At 44.0% G+C, this 25,801-nt stretch overlaps 1 protein-coding gene across 5 annotated transcripts in view; it reads left to right on the top strand.

Annotated features, from left to right (window-relative positions):
- Positions 1-1,083: 1,083 nt before the first annotated feature.
- LOC121536993 (microtubule-associated protein 2) overlaps positions 1,084-25,801 on the top strand; it is a 150,845-nt gene continuing 126,127 nt past the window's right edge. For 2 of the 5 annotated variants that reach the window (XM_041844696.2, XM_041844695.2), the window contains exon 1: positions 1,084-1,189. The gene's annotated coding sequence lies outside the window, so the exon portion shown is untranslated. The remainder of the gene's footprint in view (positions 1,190-25,801) is intronic. The other 3 variants (XM_041844697.2, XM_041844698.2, XM_041844699.2) reach the window with 3 other exon arrangements.

Below are 25,801 nucleotides of genomic sequence, written 5' to 3'. Positions count from 1 at the left end.
GCACCCATCACATAACAGCAATAGGCAAGGCCAAGGAAAGGGTCTGTTTAGTCACTGTGAAGTAGTATCTGTTTTGCAGTTTATTATAAGATGTAGAACGGTTTAAAGTGTTGCCACAATAGGCCTACTGGGTATGACAAGGAGAAAACAACATCAATAACATGACCTAACCAGCCTGGTGGACTAGGGCTGCATCCGAAGTGGCACCCTATTTGCACTATAGGGGTCTGGTCAAAAGTAGTGCACTATATAGGAAATGGGGTGCCATTTGGGACGAAGCCCAGGTTACTAACTACTGTATGTAGTAGTAGGTGACCCTGACTACCCTTTCACTGTGTGGCTATGTTGTTGTTTATGAGGGTTGACCTGTAACAGGGTTGGGGTATTGATCTGTCATGATGAGAAAAGCCTGTCGGCTCCAATGTGTTTCAGTGAGTCATAATAACTAACACCATAGTTGCATCCCAAATGGCATTCTATTTCCTGTACAGCCTTGAGCGGTTCTTGTCTATTGATGTTCTGTATCTTGTCATGTTTTATGTTTTGTGTGGACCCCAGGAAGAGTAGCTGCTGCTTCAGCAAGCGCTAATGGGGATCCTAATAAAATACAAAAAATACTAAATACTAGCCCGATGGCCATTAGTGGGAACAAAAAAATTGAGGGAACATTGTGTATGGGTCCTGGTCAAAAGCAGTGCACTGTAAAGGGAATAGGGTGCCAGCAGTCATCCTGCTCACTGTCCTTCACATAAGTCTATCTGCCCTCAGTGCATTGTAGGCATGGACTGGATGACTATATGCTGTGTGCAAAATGGTAGCCTACCTAAAGAACTGATAGGCTAGTGTTGAGTGCTATTTTGAATGTCACCCTATATCCATTAATACAGCCTAACCAAGTGTCATAGTCATTAATTTGCTTTTATTAGAAATGGAAACGTTATGTTACGATGTTACTCCATGGTTCACTGTAACACATTTTGCTACATCGTGAATAGCCTATGAGTTATACTAGGCAGACTTGCAGTGTATATAATAGACGGGTATAGACTGTATTGAATTTGGTAGCGCCCCTCTTGAAATACTTACGGTAGTCACGGAGTAGCGGGAGGGGTGAAGTGGGCCCAGGATTCCATTGCCACTCACTGTGCTCCGAGAACGAGTTCTACTGCAAAGCCACTGCACCGAACAGGTATGATGACATATTTGTATATATATAGATGAAAACCATAATGTAAGTGGAACATGGTCAGGAGTTTTTGCCTGTATCTTCCACTATTTTATTCATTCATATCACCATGTTGGTTTTATTAAGTTTTCTAATTGTGTGCATCAGTGCATGAATATAAAAAAATGTGAGCTACCCAATTGAATCGATTCAGTGAATGGACGCATTGTTCATTGCCACTGTGTCGGAACTGCTGAAGAGTGCCGGGCAGCAATACATATTTTTGTGGACACTTCAAATGCGACCTACCTCATTTTATTTTTGTTTGATTAAAAAGGTTAAATTTGAAGATGGGACTTGCCCATGATGGATCACCTATAATGGTTTATCGGTAGTTTGTTGGCGGCTGTAGCCTATTGAAACAATCATCTTATCTTGGTGGCCCACATTAAATAAAAACATTATTGATATAATTCGAATGCTGTTATAGCATATTTATGATAATGGCTGAACACATAGTCGGCGCCGCAAGGAGAACGGTCGGTCAGTCTCCCCCAGCCAGTCTGTACGCCGGTGAATTTGACGCGCTGCTTTCATTAGGTCCAGCACGTATGGTGCTGAAACATCGGCAGTCCCGGTTTGCTCACGACCGATTGTGTAAGCTATCAAAACCTTCTCTCCCTGTACCGCAGATGTTTTTAATGATAGACTATGCGATTGTTTTACTTGTTGCAATTGTTCAGTGATGATTTAAGACAAAGCGGACTCTTGTTTGATTTAGACAGATATCATCTTCATTATCTATGATTGTTGTTGTTGGATCGTTTTAGACTAGGAGAGCTATAGGAGAGTTTAGCAGGTAGGCAATAGATCAGGGATGGGCAACTTTAATGGGGTTGGGGGCCACAAACAATTTGAACTTCATGACGGGCCGCACACCCACATCATTAGAACCACCCAGCAGAGAGATCTTTTTTAATTTTTAGAGTTAATTTCGTGCAATTCTACACATTTTGCCATGGGGTGTAGAACAAATAATACAAAACAAAAATAAAAATAAACGTTTTAACGCAAGTTTGCTGCCATTCTACACATTTTGTCATGGGGCAGAGAGAAATGTTTGCAGTTTTTAAATGATATCGGAGTGAGATTGTCTAACAAAATCAATGGGGGCCCACCGGTAATTCGCCCATGATACCTTTAGATAGCTGGCTGCTAAACTAATTTAGAAATCAAAAAAATGTTAGGTGACATAAAGAAAAATAAAATGATCAGAGGGCCTTCAAAAGGGGGTACACAGGCCGCATGAGGCTGCCAGTTGCCCATCCCTGCTATAGATGATATATGATTATTGACGGTGCGAACACAGTGTAGCCTAATGGAATGACTGTGGAAGCAATAGAAGGGATGGTTCTCAAGGCGAGATTGGTGCCCCACTGCCCCCCTCCTCTCTCTGTTTGTCTGTCTGCTTGTCTTTCTCTCACTCTCAGAACTCACACATACACACACACACACACACACACACACAAGATACTGAGTCATAAGATTGTCTTGGTTAATTCCCATGGCAATTCAACAATAACCTACCCTACTGTATATGTAGGAGCTTTGTGTTTGATATGCATGTTATTTTTCTCGATGGAGGTATTCACTATGGATCAGTCTAATCTCAAAGACACCTTTTAATTCATGTATGTTATTATCATTATGTTACAATAGGATTGCACACAATAACTTGTAGAAAACATTGTTTGGATGAATCCCCCTTGACAACAGAGAGAGGATGAATATTGTGACTTATGATGATGAATCGTTTTTTCCCCTTAGCCTTTACAATACAGTAGTTATGTGCAGAGGTCTAATGAGTAAGCGTGGATACCAGTCTGTTTATGCTCTCTTGCCAACTCCTCATGGAATTGAGGCGTGACAATGAGAAACCAGGAGTTGGCAAGAGAGCAGAAACAGACTGGCATCCAGGCTAGTAATGAGTGTGCTTCCACTGCCTCTGTGCAACACAGCTACTGGGAGTGGTGTCCTTTGTATTCAGCTCAAAAGCTTTTATTGAGAGAGCATTTGAGCACTGCTGACTAATACTGAGGGGCTCTTTAGATGCTGAAGCGGCCATCGTCCATTTTAGAGGGCTGTACTGCAGTGTTTCCCCTATATGCATTTTGCAGCCGCGCACCGCCACTGATGTAACTTTATTTTTTACTCTGCCACCACTGCTGAAAAAACTCCTAGGGGAAACTGTGTACTGTATATGACAACAAGGCATCAGAGTGAAGGTAAAACATTGAGAGACTTCAGTCCAATGTTTAAACAGATATTGAGTGGAACATAAACTCTAAGAAAAAAAGGTACTATCTAGAACCTTAAAGGGTTCTTCGGCTGTCCCCAAAGGAGAACCATTTGAATAACCCTTTTGGGTTCCATGTAGAATGCTTTCTACAGAGGGTTCTACATGGAAACAAAAAGGTTTCTACCTGGAACCAAAAAGGGTTCTCCTATGGGGACAGAAGAACCCTTTTTTCTAAGAGTGTAGATGCTCTCCAGTCTAATCAAATATACATGATATTAAAGCTATATTGATGCATTCAGGATGAGAATGGAGTTTCTCAGGGGCCTTCTCGCTCCCTCTCTCTCTCTCCGTCTCTGTCTCTCTCAGTTTCTGTCTCATCTCTGGGGAGTGATGGTTGGTGGTCAGTCAGGCTTTCTTCTTGTGAGGTCCTATCACTGGCATGAGAACTCTTGAAGACTCTAGATGTTATAGTCTTCCTGCTGGATTCCTCTCTACTGACTGATAGACATCTGTTATCTGATCTGAGCCTGTCTGTCCCTGGTCTGTGTGGACATCTCCCTACTGGCCATGGCAAGACATCAAAGTATTTACTCTTCCTTTGATACATGTGGAGAAATGTAACTGTGACTGAAGCAGCAAGTTGCACACTTCTGGTTTATATAAATTGTTTGTGTGTGTGTGTGTGTGTGTGAACATGTTTCCTACCTTATCAGGACCACAATGTCCTGACACGTCACCAGAACAAGTGTGTGTGCATGCGTGCCTACGTGCGTGTGGGCCTACCTGTGCGTACCTGTGCGTACCTGTGCATACCCCCTAACGACTATGTACTTAGTGAACCAGGTCACCAGGCACCTGCTTTGGATATATTACTGTAATGTCTGTTATTTGGTTTACATAGTCAAATATGATATGCAAAGGCTATGTGCAATGTGGTTGCAATGTAAGTCCACAGGTGAATGCCAGTTCCAGCTCTTTCAAATGTCTAGCAAGTGCTGCAGAGGAGCTAGCCACTGCTCCCAGTGTGTGTGTGTATGTGTGTGTGTGTGTGTGTTTTGGTGAGAGTTTTAGGAGCAGAGAAAACGGGAGCCTTGATATGGGAGGCGGGGCTAGCTAGGAGTGGCAGTAGCATTGGCTCAACACAAATACCTCCCTGTTCTCTGTATTGGCTGGCTGTTAAAAGCAGGTCACTTCTGGCTTAGTGTGTGTGTGCATTTGCGCTGTGTTCAGTAGGAGGACAAACTGAAGGTCCCCACTAGATTACACACTTAGGCTGAGTCCCACATGGCACCCTATTCCCTATGGGCCCTGGTCAATAGTAGTGCATTGAATAGGGTGCCACAACCTTACTGTAGGAGCTGGTGTGCATTTAGGTTTAGGGATGAAAAGTTGTTTATACACAGAGATGTGTATGTATTAGAGTTATCCACTACACTCAAAGAGTAATACACAATGGCCATGCAAATGAAATGGAAAGGAATTGTGTAGATTAGCATTTCTATGCAAGTCATTCTCCATATGAAACAGTTCTGCTGTAACACCGGCTCAAAAAACGCTATCATTGAAGGTATGTACATTTACATTTACCATGGCAAATGCACATATCGACTACAAACAAATGTAGTAGTTTATATAAATCAATCCATTAGAAATATAAAAGTTGACCTATCAAGAGATAAATGAAGAGTGAATAGTGGTCTTTAACTGTGCAGTGTGTTTGGTTGCTATATATTTGAGAATCAATGAATCAGTCAGTGTGTAAGTAATCAATATAGAAGGGCTGTGCATTAACAAGCAGTCAGACACACACACAAAGTAGGCCCCTGAGAGAGCTTCAGTTGACCACAGATAGACTTCTGTTTCATTAACATTGAAGAGGTCTTTCTATTTAAATATTGATCACCCTTTCGTCTGCTGTGTTCCTGAGATAAAACGTGGAAAAGACAAGGGAGTTGAATGAAAACCGTTGTGTAGTCCATTGTTTATAGAAAACAGACACACGCCAGTGTTGAGTTGAGGGGATAAAGCCAGTCTGGTGTTAGGTTAGGTAATGCCTAATCTCTAGTGACAGATAGAGATCATTAACATAAATGCTAACTAGCTAGCTATCTAGCGCACTCAAGATTTTGGTGTGTGCCAAATGCCTATTTCCTATATAGTGCATTACTTTTGACCAGGGGTTCGTCCCAAATTACAGTTTATTCCTTATTAGCCCTGGTCATAAGTAGTGCACTAAATAGCGAATAGGGTGCCATTTGAGATGCAGCAGTGGTTCTGGGTTTTGAGTTGAGGTAATGCTAGCAGGTTATGTCAGATAGTGGTGCAGCAGCAGTTTTACATAACCTGGTCTGTCTGTCTGTCCGAGTGCTGCTGCAGCCAGCCATAATCCACACTCCCACTGTGTGTGTGAGCAGCAACCAAAGGCTAGTACTCCCAACTTACTCTGGCCAAATTCTGACGTAACTTGATGTGTGTGACGGCCCGTGCGTGTGCCTTCTAGGCTGTGTTCCAGGCCTTATTTCGCGAAGGTGAGTCTTAAAACTCACCTCTAGAATAGTGGACGGAGAGGCCCTACTGCAGGGAGAAGGAGGGCCACCACATCACTAGACTAGTAGCACCATCATTCAGTAGCCACAGGTCTATAGTTCCGCTGGGCTCTTGGTTCCAAGGTTCTGGTTTACTCACAGCTCCAGTAGTGCTCTGCTCGGTCTGAAGAGATGGGTTGTGTCTTCCCTGGGTGTAGGAGTGGTGTGTGTAGTGTGACCAGTCTGGACCACCCCCACCACCACCCGAAGTCACAGCCCTTCTCAGCTGACACTCATTAGGCTAAGCTGCCCAGACAGCTCCCTCCCTGTCCTGCCCTGTGGGCCGAGTTGCCAGTCTGGCACTATCCACCCATCCACACTGCTAGCGCCAACTAACTCAGTGGGCCCATCACAAATGGGACCCTATTCCCTATATAGTGCACTACTTTTGACAAGGGCCCATAGGTAGCGCATTATATAAGGAATAGGATGCCATTTGGGACACTGCCTAACTCTGTGGCTGCAGGCAGGCAGCAGTTGTTTTGGTCACCCCAAGAGGTTCTATGCATCAATTATTGGAACAGGACTCATCTGCTGAGAGCTAAAGTCTCTGGGACCTTCAGTTTGCCTTGATATTGAGATCCATGTTGTCATTGTTTTCCTCAGACCTCGGTTGGTTGTTGTTTGTTTGTCAAGAGAGTGTGTTTTAGAGAGACTCACAACAACAATTTAGGATGCATCCCAAATGGCACCCTATTCCCTATTTAGTGCATTACTTTGGACCAGGACCCTGGTCCAAAGTAGTGCACTATACACTCTTATTAAAAAGGGTTCCAAAAGGGTTCTTCAGCTATCTCATAGTCCCAGTTGGTATTAGATAGAATGTCGCGGCCCCGCCCACCTGTGGGGAAAACAATCTGTGGTTACCTAGGTTACCCCATTGGCTCACAGCAAAAACTTGACCTTTTTCAAACGTAATTAGTAAATTACAAAACTATATTTAATAAAAGTACAACATGTCTAAAGATTACTTTTCAACATTGCCTGCTACCAAGCGTTCTCACTCCTTAGAAAACTTTAATAATGTAGGACTTCCCTCATGCCCCTTTTCATGACGGTGCTAGCAGCCATGTGAATGAGTGAGTGCTAGCTAGCTACCGACTAGAACATTAAGCTAGCCAAGACCAACAACACAAACAAAGGGACTACACATCTTCAAATAGTGAGTGGCGTTACAAACAGATTGTACTAAACAAGTTAAATGTCTTACCTGTGATGAAATGTTTTCCACAAACATAGCTACGGGCAGGGGCGGTGTGTTCATTAGGGCGATATGGGCGACGCACTGCCAAACGGGAAAAGGAAGGGATTTTTTTTCTAATCAATTATATCACGGCAACAGTAGTTATCAGTGTTCTAATCTAGACGTCTGATCTGCCACTAAATGTCCAATCAGGCTAAAGTCGTGCTTCAAATGGCCCCGCCCCTTTTGGGGCGATTTCAGTCAGGTTGAAAATCGCCCAGAAGTGTCTCATAGCCTCTCATGTAAAATCTTTTTTTTTCCAAATATCAGAGCTTTCAATACAATCTCTATGGGTTTCTGAGGGCTTGCACTTACGCGCTTTCGTCATACGTAACATAACCATGAACGTAACTAAGAAAAGAGCGGGTAGCAGCGTCAATCAATTCACGTACTACTATGAAGATGGCTAGCGTTCAGTGCAACTCGATTGTCTCTTTGAAAGAAGTTCACATCAAAGACCATTCAAAACGAGCTACTGGAGTGTATGCTAGCGGTCATGAGGGAACATATTGTGGAGGAGGTGAAGTCGGCGAACTTCGTAGCTATCCAAGCTGACGAGACCACGGACGTTTCTACACAGACACAGCTGGTGCTTGTGCTGAGGTACATAGATAGCAACCACAAAGTGCAGGAGCGCTTTTTTGAGTTCCTTCCCATCTCGGAATCAACCTCAGTCTCAATCGCCAGTGTGCTTTTGGAGAGACTGAACGGTCTTTTTGCCGACGACGAGAAAGTCAAACTGTGGTGCACTGGCACTGTACCAGGTTCTCATGAGCTACAACCTCCAGGAGACGTTCTCTGAGACTGTGACTCTGTTGAACATCCTCATAACTACTCCCATGACAACAGCTGAAGCTGAGAGATGTTTCTCAACTTTGACACGAGTTAAGACATTCCTGCGAAATTCAATGGGCCAGGAACGTCTGAATGCACTGGCCATGCTTTCCATGGAGAGGGAACTAGTCCTCAGCATGCCTGATTTCAATGAGAAAGTCATTGACCGCTTTGCTGCATTGAAAGAGAGAAGAGAACAGTTTCAGTACAAGTAATGTAGCCTCTCTCTCTCTTTGTCCCTCCCTGTCTGTCTCTTTAACACACACACGCCCAAATCAGTTCACAGTTGATGTTGTTTAAAATAGTTATTTTTCATTTAAAAAAAAGTAAAAAAATTAATAATAATCTGTTCATGTTCATTTTTACAAATCTATACAATTGGCCAGAATATGGTTGTTCATATTTACAAATCTATACAATTGGCCAGAATATGGTTGTTCATTTTTACAAAGCCATACAGATAGCTGTGTTTACCTTTTCTATAAATTATTTTCAAATTCTGTTTTCAGGCAAAATGTCTATCACTGTTCATTTTCACAAATCTATACAAGAGGGCAGAATATGGAAGTCTATAAAAATTTCTTATTACCAATAACTTGCATCAATGTTTTCAGTAGCCTCTATCAAAAGCTCCTGCTTGCTTGTTGTGAATTATGCTCAGGTGCACATATTTCCAATTCAACCATGAGGCAAAAAATGTGGTAAAAGCTCTTGTTGATCCTGCAATCTGAACAAATACCAAGATGCTGTATTTTCAGCTGATATTTCATTTGTTTATGGAAATGCATATTGTTTATGCAGTGTTGAGGAATGTGAAAGAACACCCTTGATTATTTTTACTGTGATAACTTATTTTGCTTTTGTAAGCCAACACTTTTGAGATCAGTCAATAAATGCTTCTGGCATTGACTTATATGCTGCCCCTGTCTTCATGTTGTTGCTGGACATATCTTTTTTAAAATGTGTGTAGGTCACCTAAATCATCAGAAAAATTGCCCCCCCTGAGAATTTTTTCAGGAGCCGCCACTGGCTACGGATAGCCTACTTGGTCACCGGGTGCCCACATTTCCCACTCTCCCACGCCGAATAGCCTGAAGCCACGGCTTTTCTTGCAGGCTCCATTTCCATACGTGAGGTCAGGATTTTTGACCTGGTTACAGCTTTTCGGCATGTGTTGTAATTTCTGTATAATTAAAAACTGATGACGAAGTTGGCTCTTTTACAATGGGGGTCAATGGGAAATAATGTTTGTTTTCCCCAATTTGGGGCCGTGGTCAAGGTCAATTCCTTATTATTACATGAATATCGACTCTGGAGTATAGGAGAACACTTTTTGGTTCCGGGTTGAACTCTTTTGGGTTCTATGTAGAACCATCTGTGCAAAGAGTTTTAAATGGAACCCAAAAGGGTTCTACCTGGAACCCAAAAGGGTTCTACCTGGAACCAAAAAGGGTTCTTCAAAGGGTTATCCTATGGGGACAGCTGAAGAACCACTTTAGGTTCTAGACAGCACTTTTTTTTCTAAGACTTTACTAGGGAATAACGTGCCATGAGGGACGCAGGCTTGGCCTTATAAAACCTGTCAACAACATCAGAGAGGTAGTTCTGCTGCCTAGTTAGAGGTGAGTTTGATAGCCAGGGGCTATGTGCCCAGAACGGCTGGACTGGCACAGCTTTAAATCACCTACAATCAGATAGTGATATAATTTAATGCCCTGATCAATACATACTAGGTTTTACAAAGGAAGCTGACCTTTAGTGTGGGAGGTAGGCCCACGGGGGGCCAGTATGAAAATGTATGCACTCACTAAAAAACTGTAAGTCGCTCTGGATAAGAGCGTCTGCTAAATGACTAAAATGTAAAATGTAAGATACTTAACCTCAGTCCAGAAGTTCCCATGTTTGTTTGAGTCTCCTTCTCTTCCTTCTGACTGCACTGGCAGCAGAGAGACACTCATGGACACTTGAAGGCCAGGTTATATATTATTATTAGTTTAGTGCTGTAGATGGTAGAAGGCATCTCTGTACATCAGGGTTAGGCAACTCAATTCAGCCATGGGCAGATTTTTGGCGGAGCGGATGGTCGGGTGGCCGGAACCTAATTAAAATAATTTGTACAATGCAAATTGACCACAACTAAGCCCTAAAAGAGATTGTATTTGAAAATAACAATAATTTCATAGCTTGATTACATTGAAACACGATCACGTCTCTTATTTTGTATATTTTTAGCATAATTCTTGGTGAATTTACAGTCTTTTTTGACCCAAAACAAAAATCTAAACACTTTTGAGGGCCAAAACAACCTACTTGCGGCTCATTTTTTATGTTGCTGTCCTCTGTTGTGCATGTTGTTGTGGATGGGTGACCATGATTAACCGTTGGCCTTGAAGGAACACTATCGTTGGATTCCACTGTAAGACACATCTTGCCATGTTTTCTTGTATAGCTTCGTCCATGTACTGTTGAGTCTATGGAGTACTGTCATGGTTACGCGTCACTCTGGCTGACTACAGCACATACAGTGGGGAGAACAAGTATTTGATACACTGCCGATTTTGCAGGTGTCACGAACGTCAGGGAGAGACCAATGCGCAGCGTGTTGAACGAACATGGTGAACTTTATTATCTTTAGTGATAATCTACACAAATAAACAAAACAAGAAACGACTCGTGAAGTCCACGGTGACAATGACCGAACACGGAACAAAAACCCACAAACACAAAGTGAAAAACAGACAGTTAAATATGGGTCCCAATCAGAGACAATCAGCCAACAGCTGACACTCGTTGCCTCTGATTGGGAGTCACTAAGGCAAACATAGAAAACAACAAACCAGAACCCCCAACATAGAAATAAACCACATAGAATGAACACACCCTGGCTCAACATATAGAGTCCCAGAGCCAGGGTGTGACAGTACCCCCCCCTAAAGGCGCCTCAACCAGAGAAAAATAGGGGAGGGCTGGGTGGGCACTCCTCCTCGGCGGCGGTTCTGGCTCCGGGCTTGCCCACCACCCTCCAATAAACCCCCCATAGCGCCCCTGGTCCGGTCTGGCCCCGCTGGCTGGAGCTGACCTGGACGTAGCAGGAGCGGCTAGCTTCAGCTCCGTTGGGGAGCAATAAAGCGGTACCTGATTTGGTACCGATGACCCAGGCACGGGTTGTGCCGGACTGACGACGCGCACCCCAGGCTTGGTGCGTGAGGCAGGAAAGGACCGGACCTGGCTGTCGATGCGCACCCCTGGCTTGGTGCGTGGAGCAGCAACGGGCCGGACCGGGCTGACGATACGCACCCCTGGCTTGGTGCGTGGAGCCGGAACGGGCCTCACCGGACTGATGACTCGCACCCCTGGCTTGGTGCGTGGAGCAGCAACGGGCCGGACCGGGCTGACGATGCGCACCCCTGGCTTGGTGCGTGGAGCAGCGACGGGCCGGACCGGGCAGACGATACGCACCCCTGGCTTGGTGCGTGGAGCCGGAACGGGCCTCACCGGACTGACGACTCGCACCCCTGGCTTGGTGCGTGGAGCAGCAACGGGCCGGACCGGGCTGACGATGCGCACCCCTGGCTTGGTGCGTGGAGCCGGAACGGGCCTCACCGGACTGACGAAGCACACCACTGGCTTGGTGCGTGGAGGAGGAACGGGCCTTACCAGGCTGACGAAGCGCACCACTGACTTGGTGCGGGGGGCAGGAACGGGCCGAGCCGGGCTGACGAAGCGCACCACTGACTTGGTGCGGGGAGCAGGAACAGACCGGACCGTACTGGGGACACACACCACTGGCCCTACACCGGGATCTGGAACGGGCCGGACCGGACTGGTAACACACCCCAGTACCTCTCGCCGTGCCTCTCTACCTTCCATCCCCTCTTCGACCAGTGGCCCCCGTAACCTGGCGGCCTCCTCTGCCAACCCGCTGGACCGCTCTATCGCGGCCTCCTGCTGCCCCGACGTCGTGAGCCCCCCCCTAAAAATTTTCTGGGGGTCTCTCCTCCCCGTGGGCCAGGCCTCTATCGTTCTCGCCCAACTCTCGCTCTTCTGCCCCCAATTCCAGCCATTCTGCTCTTCATTAGGCTTGACCCAGTCTAGACTCTTCCTCCACTGTTCCCAAGTCCATCCACTCTGCTCTTTACAAGGCTGGACCCAGTTGAGGTTGCCACGGAGATCTGCAAGCGATACCCCTGGCGATGGCTCCTGGACACGCTGCTTGGTCCAGTTTTGGTGGGTTTTTCTGTCACGAACGTCAGGGAGAGACCAATGCGCAGCGTGTTGAACGAACATGGTGAACTTTATTATCTTTAGTGATAATCTACACAAATAAACAAAACAAGAAACGACTCGTGAAGTCCACGGTGACAATGACCGAACACGGAACAAAAACCCACAAACACAAAGTGAAAAACAGACAGTTAAATATGGCTCCCAATCAGAGACAATCAGCCAACAGCTGACACTCGTTGCCTCTGATTGGGAGTCACTAAGGCAAACATAGAAAACAAACCAGAACCCCCAACATAGAAATAAACCACATAGAATGAACACACCCTGGCTCAACATATAGAGTCCCAGAGCCAGGGTGTGACAGCAGGTTTTCCTACTTACAAAGCATGTAGAGGTCTGTAATTTTTATCATAGGTACACTTCAACTGTGAGAGACGGAATCTAAAAAATCCAGAAAATCCCATTGTATGATTTTTAAGTAATTAATTTGCATTTTATTGAATGACATAAGTATTTGATCACCTACCCACCAGTAAGAATTCCGGCTCTCACAGACCTGTTAGTTTTTCTTTAAGAAGCCCTCCTGTTCTCCACTCATTACCTGTATTAACTGCACCTGTTTGAACTCGTTACCTGTATAAAAGACACCTGTCCACACACTCAATCAAACAGACTCCAACCTCTCCACAATGGCCAAGAACAGAGAGCTGTGTAAGGACATCAGGGATAAAATTGTAGATCTGCACAAGGCTGGGATGGGCTACAGGACAATAGGCAAGCAGCTTGGTGAGAAGGCAACAACTGTTGGCGCAATTATTAGAAAATGGAAGAAGTTCAAGATGACGGTCAATCACCCTCGGTCTGGGGCTCCATGCAAGATGTCCCCTCGTGGGGCATCAATGATCATGAGGAAGGTGAGGGATCAGCCCAGAACTACACGGCAGGACCTGGTCAATGACCTGAAGAGAGCTGGGACCACAGTCTCAAAGAAAACCATTAGTAACACACTACGCCGTCATGGATTAAAATCCTGCAGCGCACGCAAGGTCCCCCCTGCTCAAGCCAGCGCATGTCCAGGCCCGTCTGAAGTTTGCCAATGACCATCTGGATGATCCAGAGGAGGAATGGGAGAAGGTCATGTGGTCTGATGAGACAAAAATATAGCTTTTTGGTCTAAACTCCACTCGCCGTGTTTGGAGGAAGAAGAAGGATGAGTACAACCCCAAGAACACCATCCCAACCGTGAAGCATGGAGGTGGAAACATCATTCTTTGGGGATGCTTTTCTGCAAAGGGGACAGGACGACTGCACCGTATTGAGGGGAGGATGGATGGGGCCATGTATCGCGAGATCTTGGCCAACAACCTCCTTCCCTCAGTAAGAGCATTGAAGATGGGCCGTGGCTGGGTCTTCCAGCATGACAACGACCCGAAACACACAGCCAGGGCAACTAAGGAGTGGCTCCGTAAGAAGCATTTCAAGGTCCTGGAGTGGCCTAGCCAGTCTCCAGACCTGAACCTAATAGAACATCTTTGGAGTGAGCTGAAAGTCCGTATTGCCCAGCGACAGCCCCGAAACCTGAAGGATGTATGGAGGAGTGGGCCAAAATCCCTGCTGCAGTGTGTGCAAACCTGGTCAAGACCTACAGGAAACGTATGATCTCTGTAATTGCAAACAAAGGTTTCTGTACCAAATATTAAGTTCTGCTTTTCTGATGTATCAAATACTTATGTCATGCAATAAAATGCAAATTAATTACTTAAAAATCATACAATGTGATTTTCGGGATTTTTGTTTTAGATTCCGTCTCTCACAGTTGAAGTGTACCTATGATAAAAATTACAGACCTCTACATGCTTTGTAAGTAGGAAAACCTGCAAAATCGGCAGTGTATCAAATACTTGTTCTCCCCACTGTATGTATGTGCCTTTCTCTTGTTTTTAGCTGAAGACACACACACAAACACAGGGACCCGTGGTTGAAGGTTGAGATGGGATGGCTTAATTGGGTCTGCATAATGAAAAGAACTGAGAGACACTTGATCTCTGCACTGTCAGTGGGGGGGGGTGTGTGTTTGCGTTTGTGTGTGTGTGTGTATGCATGATGTTATACAACTCATGCTATAGCTGTGGATTCTAGATATGTATCTATGAATGAGAGAATGAAATTGCGTCAGCAGTGTGTGTGGGCTGAGCCTGGGGGTGCAGGGGGACCACAGTGATGATTCATACTGTAGCATGCTGTTATTACACTGAGACAAGCACCTCCTCTCTCTGTTCTCGCTCTCTCTCTCCCTCACACACACATCCACCTCATCTCTTTCTCTATCTTTCCCTCTCTCTAAGCAAGCACCTTTCTCTCTCTCTCACACACACACACAAGCACCTCTCTCACTCACTCACTCACTCACTCACTCACTCACTCACTCACTCACACACACACACAAGCACCCCTCTCTCTCTCAATTTAATTTCAATTTAAGGGGCTTTATTGGCATGGGAAACATATGTTTACTTTGCCAAAGCAAGTGAAATAGATAAACAAAAGTGAAATAAACAATAAAAAATTAACAGTATACGTTTCTCTGTCTGTCTGTCTGTCTGTCTCTCTCTCTCTCTCTCTCTCACACACACACACACACCTCTCTCACACACAAGCACCTCTCTCTCTCTCTCACACACACACACACAAGCACCTCTCTCTCTCTCACACAAGCACCTCTCTCTCTCTCTCTCTCACACACACACAATCACCTCTCTCTCTCACACACACACAATCACCTCTTTCTCTCACACACACACAATCACCTCTCTCGCTCTCACTCACACACACACACACACACACACAAGCACCTCTCTCTCTCACACACACAAGCACCTCTCTGTCTCACACACACAAGCACCTCTCTCTCTCACACACACAAGCACCTCTCTCTCTCTCACACACACAAGCACCTCTCTCTCTCTCTCACACACACAAGCACCTCTCTCTCTCTCACACACACAAGCACCTATCTCTCACACACACACAAGCACCTCTCTCTCACACACACACAATCACCTCTCTCTCTCTCTCTCTCTCTCTCTCTCTCTCTCACACACACACAAGCACCTATCTCTCTCACACTCACACAAGCACGTCATCTATCGGTTCTGCCTCCCTCCCTTCTCCTCCTCCTCCTTTATCCTTAGTAGGAGCATCAGTGTCTTTCATTTGTCTGGGGATGGAGGGATGGTTGGAGGGGACACGACAGCCTTGTGTGTGGGCGCTGACTGCCGGTGTGTGTAGGCTGGCAAAGAGTGTATCATTACAGAGCCAGAGGGCCTTGAAATGGTTCCTCTCTCTCCTACAGAGACGGACGGATCCCACCCACCCATCCACTTATGGTGATACAGACAGGGGACAGGTGTCATTGTGATGATTGGTATCAATCAGGATGCATTCTAAATGGTGCCATATTCCCTATATAGTGCATTACTTTTGAACTGGGCTCGCAGGGCTCTGGTCAAAGGTAGTGCACTATAAGGGGAATAGGGTGCCATTTGGACTGCATATTTCAGTCACATAATGTATGATTAAAGACTTACAGGAAGAGAGCAGATCCGTCCACATCTCTTAACTTGTCCCTGAGAATTTATGCACATCACTATAGTACTCAGTGTACTTTAAATCATTTTGGATAAAAGCATCTGTTTGTGGGATGTTTTATATGTTATGAATAGCGGTTTCTAAAAACCATCTTGTGACTTTCCGTCTATGAAACCCTTTAAATTTAAGTGTTGTTAAAAAACACATTGTTTAATTGAGCTAAAGCCCTCTGGTATTTCATTGAGCATAGTTAAAGCCCTCTGGTATTTCATTGAGCATAGTTAAAGCCGCCTGGTATTTAATTGGGCATAGTTAAAGCCCTCTGGTATTTAATTGAGCATAGGTAAAGCCCTCTGGTATTTAATTGAGCATAGGTAAAGCCCTCTGGTATTTAATTGAGCATAGGTAAAGCCCTCTGGTATTTAATTGAGCATTGGTAAAGCCCTCAGGTATTTTATTGGGCATAGTTAAAGCCCTCTGGTATTTAATTGAGCATAGTTAAAGCCCTCTAGTATTTAGTTGGGCACACTAAACTACGACTGTCAGTGTAGTTTTTTACGTCTTTATGTTTTTACAGCATGTGCACATGTCTGGCCGTGTGTGTGTGTTATCCTTGATAGTTTTCTGGTCTTGATGGAACAATAGGCTGGTGTGAAGCCCTCAGGCCAAAGGCTGTCACAGAGCCCTCCAAGTCCCACATCTCCTGTGATTCTCATAGCATTTAATCTGAGAGAGTAGAGACCGGGGCTGTTTCCCAAATACCACCCTATTCCCTTTGTAGTGCACTACTTTTTACCAGGGCCCTATGGGAATAGGGTACCATTTGTGACGCAGCCTGGGCATATACAGTGAGGGAAAAAAGTATTTGATCCCCTGCTGATTTTGTACGTTTGCCCACTGACAAAGACATGATCAGTCTATAATTTTAATGGTAGGTTTATTTGAACAGTGAGAGACAGAATAACAACATGTCAAAAATGTTATACATATATTTGCATTTTAATGAGGGAAATAAGTATTTGACCCCTCTGCAAAACATAACTTAGTACTTGGTGGCAAAACCCTTGTTGGCAATCACAGAGGTCAGACGTTTCTTGTAGTTGGCCACCAGGTTTGCACACATCTCAGGAGGGATTTTGTTCCACTCCTCTTTGCAGATCTTCTCCAAGTCATTAAGGTTTCGAGGCTGACGTTTGGCAACTCGAACCTTCAGCTCCCGCCACAGATTTTCTATGGGATTAAGGTCTGGATACTGGCTAGGCCACTCCAGGACCTTGAGATCATTGACAAGATCCTCCCGTGTAGTTCTGGGATGATTCCTCACCGTTCTCATGATCATTGCAACTCCACGAGGTGAGAGCTTGCATGGAGCCCCAGGCCGAGGGAGATTGACAGTTATTTTGTGTTTCTTCCATTTGCGAATAATTGCATCAACTGTTGTCACCTTCTCACCAAGCTGCTTGCCGATTATCTTGTAGCCCATTCCAGCCTTGTGTAGGTCTACAATCTTGTCCCTGACATCCTTGGAGAGCTCTTTGGTCTTGGCTATGGTGGAGAGTTTGGAATCTGATTGATTGATTGCTTCTGTGGACAGGTGTCTTTTATACAGGTAACAAACTGAGATTAGGAGCACTCCCTGTAAGAGTGTGCTCCTAATCTCAGCTCGTTACCTGTATAAAAGACACCTGGGAGCCAGAAATCTTTCTGATTGAGAGGGGGTCAAATACTTATTTCCCCCATTAAAATACAAATCAATATAACATTTTTGACATGCATTTTGTTGTTGTTATTCTGTCTCTCACTGTTCAAATAAACCTACCATTAAAATTATAGACTGATCATTTCTTTGTCAGTGGGCAAACGTACAAAATCAGCAGGGGATCAAATACTTTTTTCCCCTCACTGTAGCTACTATTCCCAATATACTGATTGTCAGATTCAGTGGATTTTATAATGTGTTGAACGTTGAGCTCTTTTTGATGTTTTGATGTGTGTGTGCGTTGTCTCTTCAGTCCCCTTGAGAACTGCTGCGAACTGTAGAAGAGTCATCAATCATCTATTCTAACTTGTTGATGCTCCATGGGAATGGTCTTTGAAAAAATATTTATTTTTAGAAAAATAAATCATTAATGATTAACAGCATTAAACTTTCTTTGATCACATAATTACCGTATCCTATTTTTAACTTCAAATATCTTTATTCTCCACGGTTCTTTTATGAAAAGTTTATTGATTTTCTAATTCATTTGATTTTACTTGTATTACATGGACTGTAACATAATGTAGTAATCCTGGCTTTGTTCACTTTGGACTTTCCAAACCCCAAATATACTTGAGAGAGTTTGATAGGCCTCAAAATGAATCCACTAGATAGGGAATTGGGTGCAATTTGGGATGTAGACAAAGTAATTGCTCCAGTCTTATACTATATATATATATATATATATATATATATATATATATATATATATATATATATATATATATATATATATATATATATATATCATACAGTGGGGAAAAAAGTATTTAGTCAGCCACCAATTGTGCAAGTTCTCCCACTTAAAAAGATGAGAGAGGCCTGTAATTTTTATCATAGCTACACGTCAACTATGACAGACAAATTGAGAATTTTTTTCCAGAAAATCACATTGTAGGATTTTTTATGAATTTATTTGCAAATTATGGTGGAAAATAAGTATTTGGTCACCTACAAACAAGCAAGATTTCTGGCTCTCACAGACCTGTAACTTCTTCTTTAAGAGGCTCCTCTGTCCTCCACTCGTTACCTGTATTAATGGCACCTGTTTGAACTTGTTATCAGTATAAAAGACACCTGTCCACAACCTCAAACAGTCACACTCCAAACTCCACTATGGCCAAGACCAAAGAGCTGTCAAAGGACACCAGAAACAAAATTGTAGACCTGCACCAGGCTGGGAAGACTGAATCTGCAATAGGTAAGCAGCTTGGTTTGAAGAAATCAACTGTGGGAGCAATTATTAGGAAATGGAAGACATACAAGACCACTGATAATCTCCCTCGATCTGGGGCTCCACGCAAGATCTCACCCCGTGGGGTCAAAATGATCACAAGAACGGTGAGCAAAAATCCCAGAACCACACGGGGGGACCTAGTGAATGACCTGCAGAGAGCTGGGACCAAAGTAACAAAGCCTACCATCAGTAACACACTACGCCGCCAGGGACTCAAATCCTGCAGTGCCAGATGTGTCCCCCTGCTTAAGCCAGTACATGTCCAGGCCCGTCTGAAGTTTGCTAGAGTGCCAGAAGTGGATTGGGAGAATGTCATATGGTCAGATGAAACCAAAATATAACTTTTTGGTAAAAACTCAACTCGTCGTGTTTGGAGGACAAAGAATGCTGAGTTGCATCCAAAGAACACCATACCTACTGTGAAGCATGGGGGTGGAAAAAAAAATTCTGCAAAGGGACCAGGACGACTGATCCGTGTAAAGGAAAGAATGAATGGGGCCATGTATCGTGAGATTTTGAGTGAAAACCTCCTTCCATCAGCAAGGGCATTGAAGATGAAACGTGGCTGGGTCTTTCAGCATGACAATGATCCCAAACACACTGCCCGGGCAACAAAGGAGTGGCTTCGTAAGAAGCATTTCAAGGTCCTGGAGTGGCCTAGCCAGTCTCCAGATCTCAACCCCATAGAAAATCTTTGGAGGGAGTCGAAAGTCTGTGTTGCCCAGCGACAGCCCCAAAACATCACTGCTCTAGAGGAGATCTGCATGGAGGAATGGGCCAAAATACCAGCAACAGTGTGTGAAAACCTTGTGAAGACTTACAGAAAACGTTTGACCTGTGTCATTGCCAACAAAGGGTATATAACAAAGTATTGAGAAACTTTTGTTATTGACCAAATACTTATTTTCCACCATAATTTGCAAATAAATTCATAAAAAATCCTACAATGTGATTTTCTGGAATTTTTTTCCTCATTTTGTCTGTCATAGTTGACATGTACCTATGATGAAAATTACAGGCCTCTCTCATCTTTTTAAGTGGGAGAACTTGCACAATTGGTGGCTGACTAAATACTTTTCCCCCCCACTGTATAATCCCTTCCCTCTCTGGGTCCTAGGGGCCGTAATGTGTGTGTGTGTGTGAGAGGAGGTCACATAAACTGACAATGATGAGGTCAGTGTTGGTGTGTGTGTCTTGAATGCCCTCTTGTTTTTAGTCCAGAGCCCCTCCTCATTCTCCTGTGCTGCTATGCCCTGGTCACCTCATTACAGAACCATTACAACAGAATGACTGGCTACAACACATTATTACACAGGCAGTGGGTAGTTGTGAAGAGAGCACTGTGTTCATCTTATGATACAAACTAACGGACAAATAACAAACCCTGACCCTTGGGTGGCAGGTAGCCCAGCGGTTAAGAGCGTTGGGCCAGTAACCGAAAGGTCGCTGGTTTGAATCCCTGACCTGACTAGGTTAAAAATGGGTTGATGTGCCCTTGAGCAAGGCACTTACCCCTAGTTGCTCCTGTAAGTCACTCTGGATAAGGGCGTCTGTCAGGATGTCAGTGTGATGCGGTAGGACGAAGTCAGGCGCAGGACACAGAGCTAATCGAAAACGTACTTTACTTTAGACAAGTAGAACACAGAAATATAGATCGGTAGCAGCTAGTACTCCGGTGACGACGAACGCCGAAGCCTGCCCGAGCAAGGAGGAGGAGCAGCCTCGGCTGAATCCGTGACAGCGTCTGCTAAATGACTGTAAACACATTATATTAAGCTGGCGTGTGTGGTTCCAAGATTGTATGGATGCTCGCACGCATGCACACTTTATTCTCCATGTCATTGGGATTTTTTTGCCTTAGCATTTAAAAACAACCATGTTGCTTTATGGACCAAAATCACTTGTCTGTCGGCTACATCACTCGCAGTAATCATACCAACCCAAAATGAATGGCAAAGATAAGCACTGTAAATCTGTCAATTAAAATGGTGCTTATCTTTTCCATTCATTTTGGATTGTGAGTGTGACATATATATGCACCCCAACCCCCCCTCCCTCCCTCTTCACTCTAAGTTTGTGTCCCAAATGGCACCCTTTTCCCTACATAGTGCACTTCTTTTGACCAGGGCCCTCTGGTCAAAAGTAGTGCACTATATAGGGAGTAGGGTGCCATTTGGGACTCATCCTTATTCAGGATTATAGCCCAAGTCCCATCATTGTGTTCATTTTAGACTGGTGTCCCTCGACCCCCATCCCTACGTGGGTTAGTAGTGTAATGGTTAGGGGGATGGGTACTGGGTAGTCTGGTCTGGTAGCACTAGTGTTGATACAGTATAGATACTAATCTGTTACCATCTGTTATTGTGTGACCAAGGTCTAGTCTGTCTGTCTGCAGGCACTCGGGTGACCGCACCCCACCCCACACTACACCACCCCACACTGTATAAGTACATACATAAGTGGGTAAACTCTAATGCCAAAAAACTTTAGACCTATCTACCGTTTTAAAGGGGGTTAACCCAATCCACAAAATAAAAAAGTGGGTAAACTGACCATTGAGCACAGCATTCAGTCTGCTTTAACCAGGCTAGCTCTGCTCTGCTCTACAGACATATTTTAACATCACTGAGAATCCATGGTAAGGAACCATAACACAATACAGTAGTTATTAGATTATCTGGATTAAACCACAGGATTAGATGTGATTACATGTGAGAAGGAACCCCCTCTTTAAGAGGAAATGACAGGATTAACAGACGGAATATAGGAAGAGAGGAGAGGACAGTGTTACTGCCGAGACAGGGGTACGTCCCCCTGAGAGCGAGTGGGGGAGGAGAGGAGCTGGGGTGTTGTACCAATCATTCCAATATGGTCTTCTTCTCTCTGTGGAACCATACAGTATGGCTATTGTGTTGATAATTGTGTCCGTATAGCATAGAGCAACACACTGAAATGCTAACTATCATCGGCTTTCTTTTACTCATCCTCATACATCCATTGTCTGATTGCGTTCCAAATGGTATAGGGCTCTGGTCAGAATTAGGGCACTATATATGGAATCGGGTGCTGTTTGGGACCCAGGCCTTTTCCCTGACTGTCAATGCAGATACAGGCTCTTCTGTTGCAGTGTTCTCTATGTTCAGTGGTACCTGACCACAGCACATGTGTTTATGTGGTTATCTCATGTTTTCAGCTGAGGAGCAGAACAGAGCAGTACCAGAGGGAGGGAGTCCTTGAGAAAGAAATAAAATAAAATTGTGTGTATCCTGCCAGCTAGCTGCCTATACATAGTCAATGGCAGTGCTGACAATGCATATTGGGGATAGCCTTGGAAATGCAACTCAACCACAAGTGTATGTGTGTTTGTTTTTCTGCTGGCTTACAACACCACTCTTTCATGACTCTGTACCATTCACCCCTCCCACAATCACAACTGTGGTAGTGTCTCTATGGTATACCATTGGACACTTCTTCCCTTCTAGAATGTCACAGAATTCTGATTCAGATTCCCAACAAAGAGGAACTAGCATGACTTTGGATATCCATACCTTGTGTGTAGCCAGCCTACCTATTTTTATGTTCCAACCAGGGCTGCTGTGACAAAGCAGAGGTAAAGTTAAGCTTAGTAATGGAGGGGTGGGATGGGATAAGAGCCATGACCTGGTGATGAGAAGAACGCAGAGGAAAGCTTAATTAGATCTGGAGGGGTGGGATAGGAACCATGTTGACCTGGTGAGAAGAGACTCCCTTTAGAGGTGGTTTCCTGTCCCAGAAACCCTGTACTCCTTTCCTCTTCCTTGAAGAACAAGACGTGTTTTCTTTTTGTGTTTGGCTTTTAAGAGCACCAAAAGAAAGCCGGCCCCCAGACCCAAATTCACATTTACCCATGGGAACTCCTGTTAGAATGTTTAAAAGCCTTACTGAGTTTATCGAAATTGACTCCTTATGTCAGCCTTTCCCAAACTCGGTCCTCGGGACCCAAAGGGGTGCACGTTTAGTTTTTTGCCCTAATACTACACAGCTGATTCAAATGATCAAAGCTTGATGATTAGTTGATTATTTAAATCAGCGGTGTAGTGCTAGGGCAAAAAACAAAACGTGCACCCCCTGGTAAAGACATTTTGTATTGTTCCGATGGATTGGCTGTGGTGTGTGTACTTATTTCCCTACCTTATCAGGACCCCAATGTCCTAACAATTCAAGGTAGGAAAATAAGAACTTTTTTGAAAAGTAAGGACTTTTTTCATGTCTGGAACTTATTTAAATGCTATTTTAAGCTTAAGGGTTAGGTTTAGGGTTTTGGGGTTAGATTAGGGTTTTTGGGGTTAGGGTTAAGGTTAGTGTTAAGTTAAGGGGTAGGGTTAGTGGTTAGGGAAAATAGGATTTTTAATGGTCAAACATTTTTACTCCCCAAAAAGTCCTGGAATTTCACGAAAACAAAGCAGTGTGGGTGGTTGGGTGTGGATTGGCTGCCCAGTTTTACCATGTTGAGCTGTGGGTGTTTCACCTCGCTGGTTGAAGGTATTGACATGAGTCTCCCACAGGGTGAGAGAGAAGAGGAGAGCACTATTCTGGCTTCCAAATGGTTACAGACATGTTAAGTGTAGTTTTTCTTTCTTTCTTTCTCCCATTATCTTTTCATTCTTCCTCTCTCTTGTCCCCTCTCTCACTCCATCCCTCTCTTTGTCTGTCTTTGTTCATTGTGGTGGCTATGGTGGTTAAGTAAAGATCCCAGGTTATAATGTTGTCCTTTGTGTGGTATCACATACCAGGCCTATATGGTTGGGAAATTAAACTATCCATTGTGTTCATTGTGTCTGGACTCCTGTGGGTTAAGGTAAAGGAGACATGACCAGGAAGGTCAGAATGACAGAATCTAGCTTGTCCTTTTGTATGGCTGGCGTCATTCAATCAAATCCTATTGATGGTTAGGAAGGAAGGACATTTCTGTCAGGGTCTTTGGATGCAAATGGTACCCTATGGTCAAAAGAAGCGCACGATAAAATAAATAGGGTAACATTTGGGACGCAGCCCTAGGCCCTCTCTATAAATCCCCTTTACTGCTATAACGCTGGCTGTTATTGGTCGCCATGGAGACTGAGTGAGTCTTGGTGTTGTCATGGAAACAGAGTTTTTAGCTGCAGTGGGCAGCTTCTCGATTCGCCGCCCACGACCGTCCATAGCAGCTAGGCTTTTTACTGAGGCAGGCAAATAGCGGCATGCAGTTTGACATGCTGAAGGTCCTGGACAGAACCACACACTGTAGAGAGAGAGAGAGGTCTAAACATACACTGGAGTGGATTTGATAGTGTTGTTAGACATTCAATGATCACCACACAATCATGATCACAGTAGTGGTCCATGGGTAAAATCACTGGGGAAGCCAAGCCAATAAAAAAGCCATATTACAACCTATGTTGTGATATTTGCATTATTTGCTCTATAACCCATTAGTTCAGATGCCACCGTGATATACAATGACAACATACATGACAACAAAAAGGCAACATTCACACAGTACCGGATTAAATTAAACTACACATACGTTTGTTTCATCACAAAACCGGAGAGCAACATCTGTCTGGTGAAGTCCACAAAGCAAATATTGCACATAACAAACAGTTATATGACCTGCAGCATGTTCAAGCAAGTTAATGTTTTCGACAGTTTACTAAACAACTACTGATTTAGAACCACAGAGTTACCACAAGTCAGCACAAAGACAACAGGAGAACTGCCTCCGCTATTCCAGCACCATTTCAACTTAAAAAATCAACAAGGTTATATATGCTTAGTTTAATACACTGAAAACAAACTTAAAGATACCAAAAACAATTTAGTCCAATTAATTTGCTAAATATCATGTGACTGTCCATGGTACTAATTTCTGTGTGCATGTGCGTGTGTGCGTGCAAAAGTAAAAAAAATAAAAATAAACCTTGGCACTCTACTTGTGGACTAGTTGAACGCCAATTCCATCCTCCTCTCTTTCATATTGTAAAAATGGTCTATGGCTCTGTCATACAGTACACTTTTAGTTTTTGTTTTTATAGGCTACTTAGCTAAAATGCTTCCTCGCATGGGCAAAAATGAACCCGCTAAATTAGCTAGCTAGTTAACATGAGCCTACTAGGCTACTTCTAGGATACATATTGAACTTCAATCGTCTCAGGTCAGTGGCACAATATATTAATTTATGGTTAGATCAGAATTGCCGTCATAATCATTGGCCTGTACAGAGAATTAAGTCAAAACCACAAGTGCAAATCCACATCTCCATCCATGGCTTAGGAAAGGGTCGATTTAGCAAGCTAGCTACTGCAGGACATCAACACAAGCAGACCATACTGAGACAGAGGGGCGCTGTTTCCCTCGCGCGGATGATTTCTCCGGTGAGATTCAGCCACTTGCGAATTGACGGAAAAGTATGAAAACACAGAGAGACGAAAGATAAATTATTTTATAATTTGTATTTTTTTATTGGTCAAATATTTGGGGAAGCCTAGCTTCCCTTGGCATCCATGAATACACGCCACTGCATGATATAAGGGGTTAAAGTTGTCTGTTAGTTAGCACGCAAGATTGGGTTATGAGTTCCGGGATTAGGGTTAAAGCTGGAATACATTTTACATTCCATACAAGGTTACTCTCTCTCAACCCCCACATATCTCCTAGCAGTTTATTAATTCATCAGGAGTGTATTGCTTTGTGCAGTGGTGCAGTACTTAATGGTTGTCGTTCTGTGTTTTTATTGCTCCCTTGGTAGGTGGATATGGATATGTGACACTGATAGCTGCGCAACACACACACACACAAACACACATACACACACACACACACACACACACACACACAGGATACTGG

Source organism: Coregonus clupeaformis, chromosome 23 (assembly GCF_020615455.1).
Source record: "Coregonus clupeaformis isolate EN_2021a chromosome 23, ASM2061545v1, whole genome shotgun sequence".
Lineage (NCBI taxonomy): Eukaryota > Metazoa > Chordata > Actinopteri > Salmoniformes > Salmonidae > Coregonus > Coregonus clupeaformis.
The sequence above is the reverse complement of the archived record's forward strand: the minus strand, read 5'-3'. Positions and strand labels throughout refer to the sequence as shown.